This window comes from Triticum urartu, chromosome 3, assembly GCF_003073215.2.
Source record: "Triticum urartu cultivar G1812 chromosome 3, Tu2.1, whole genome shotgun sequence".
Lineage (NCBI taxonomy): Eukaryota > Viridiplantae > Streptophyta > Magnoliopsida > Poales > Poaceae > Triticum > Triticum urartu.
Genome location: NC_053024.1, coordinates 13,913,543 through 13,916,427, shown reverse-complemented (window position 1 = coordinate 13,916,427; position 2,885 = coordinate 13,913,543).

Sequence of the window (2,885 nt, the reverse complement as noted above, 5' to 3'; positions counted from 1 at the left end):
ACGATGCAAATAATAAATATCTAATTTGAGAAAAGTTCATGAATTTGGAAAAAGATTCATAAATTAAAAAAAATGTTCATGATTTTCAAACAACCGCGTCTATACTGCTGGTCTGGGAACGCGTGCCCATGTAGATGGAGTAGCGGGCCACGACACATTAGACTTCGCTTGCTCGTTTTGTTCCCTAGTTCACTCGCTCGCTTGCTCTTGTTTTTTCCCTCTCAGCTATGTTGTGCTACTAGCCCATGGAAAAAAGTCCGCCGGCCTGTTTTTGCTATTTCAAAAACTTATCGTGTAATATAAAAAATCTTGAATTTAAAAAGTTCAAATATTTCGAAAATTCATGGAATTGAAAAGGTTCATGGATTAAAAAAACATGGATTTGCTAAAGGTTGTAAATTTGAAAAAGCTTCGGGCATTCCCAAAATTTCAAGAATATAAAACAAATGACAGGTTTTAAAAATGCCAACACATATGGAAAATGTTCTAATTCAAAAAAAATCACAAATTTGGAAAAGACCATGGATTTTAAAAATGTTGATGAATTAATAAGAGTTTTGCGACTTTGAAAATTGTTCATGAATCTGAAAAACTTAGTTCACAAATTTTAAAAACATCTAGAAAAAAGGCAAAAAGAAAATGAAAAAGAAAAATAAATCTTGAATACGAATTGTACATAAATTTGAAAAAATTTCATGGATTTGGAGAGAAAAGAGATAATTTTGGAAAAAAGTTTCAGGAATTCGTCAAAAGTTCATGTTTTTGGAAAAAATTCTAGCTTTTTTCTATAATTTGCGAATTTCAAAAAAGTTAACTAAATTTACAAAGAAAATTCGAAAAAAGAGAATTTCAAAAAGAAATAAAGAATTAAAATGCGAATTTGAAAAGGAAACTAAGAAAAATTAAAAGGAAAAAACAAAAGGGGAAAGAATGAAGAACCAAAATAATAATAAAAGAGAAAAAAACGAAAAAAATCACACACAAAATAACCGAGTACAAAAAAATCCCTAGTAAATGGTACCACGTGTACATTGCTAAGTGGGCCGGCCCGTCTCGGTTAGTGGTGTGCGTATGACAGCTGAATTGCCAAATAGGGTTTGGGGTCCAAAAAAAGGGGAGCTCTTATGACATGGATGCTACGCCGCGTTTATAGTGAGATGTACGCTCCCCTGTCCTCAGGGCTGGCGCGACCGACCTGGTTCAGTCCTATAGTAGTAAGCATGTTTTTCTACCTTTTTACTTTTTTGACCAGCTATTCAGACTTTTTTCCAGTGTGAGTTTTCATAGTCTTATTTTCACTGATATGGTCGGGTTTTCTTAGTTTTGTTTTGTCTTTCTAGGGTTTTTTTTATTTCTTCACCGGTTTCTTTGGGTTTGTTCTTTGTTATATGGCTTTCTATCTTTTCTCACAGGTTTTAATTTTCCTTTTATTTTTAATTTTTTACAGGTTCTATTTTATTTTTATTTTTCTTTCTTTTTTTGGTTTTCAATGATTTTCTTCGTTTTTCTTTGTTTTTTTGGTTTTCATCGGTTTTCTCCCTCTCTTTTTCTCTAGAACGTCAACTTTTTTATACACGTTTAATATTTTATTCAAATACATGAAATATTTTGTGTGTACACTTTGAACATTTTCTCTTATATACGATTAACGTATTTATGACGTATATTTGAGGTCAAATTTTCTTCATACACAATGTCCATTTTTTATACACATGTTCAAGATTATCCAAATACTCCCCGCCCCACTCAAAATATAAGGGTGTTTTTGACTTATATTAAATACATGATTAACATTTTTGAAAAATATATTTTTGATGTCTTGTTTGTTGCATACACATTGTAGATATTTTGTCTACTTTGGAAATATTTTTATATACCAGTCTAACTTTTATAAATACATGATTAACCTATTAAATACATATATTATTGATGTCTAATTTTTTGCATACACTTTGTACAGTTTTTGTGTACATCAGTACTTGTTTTTATACACTTTTTTACATTCTTTGTATACTCCCTCCATCCCAAAATATAAGATATTATTAGATCAAATATACCCACATATTGAATGTAATAAGATCTTATATTATGGGACAGAGGGGTTACATGATTAACATATTTAATTTCATACATGATTAACTTTTGTACATTTTCTGCATACATTAGGAAGGTTTTTGTCCTGTGTAATATTTTCTAAATACATGATTAATATTTTTTGCTTACTTGTCTTGATGTCTTCTTTTTTGCAAATGATTGGTCATTCTTTTATACATGTTTAATATTTTTAAATACATGATTAATTTCTTAAAATATATGTGTTTGATGTCTACATTTTGAACCACACATTGTACACATTGCATACACATTAGAAACATTTTTATACAAATGTGCAATTAACATTTCTCAATTTGGTATGTAAATTGGTTTTTATAATATACTCAAATTATTTAGAATTATCAGCCGATTTTGAGCAGGCCGATTTTCGCAGTTGCTTAACGCGTGCACTACATCTTGATATCGGTGAGACATAGTCGCCCCCAAACCCTATTTCGTGTTTCCTATGTAGAATAGAGGCTAATCCGTACGGGGTGTGCACACCCCGATTGGATCGGACCAGCGCACTTAGCACTGTATAGTTGGTGCGGTTTATCTACCATTTTTTTGTGGCTGGTTCTTTTATGTGTTTTTTCGGTCTGTTTTCTATCTGTTTTTTGTTCGGGTTTTAAAATTTTGTCTATTTTGCTTTTTGTTTTTCATGATATTTTTTATTTTGGAATTCATATGTTTTACAAATTCTTGAACTTTTTGTGAAATTGACTTTTTGCAAATTCACAAAACATTTTCCAAACGCGTGAACTTTTGTTAAATTCTTGAAATTTTCTCAG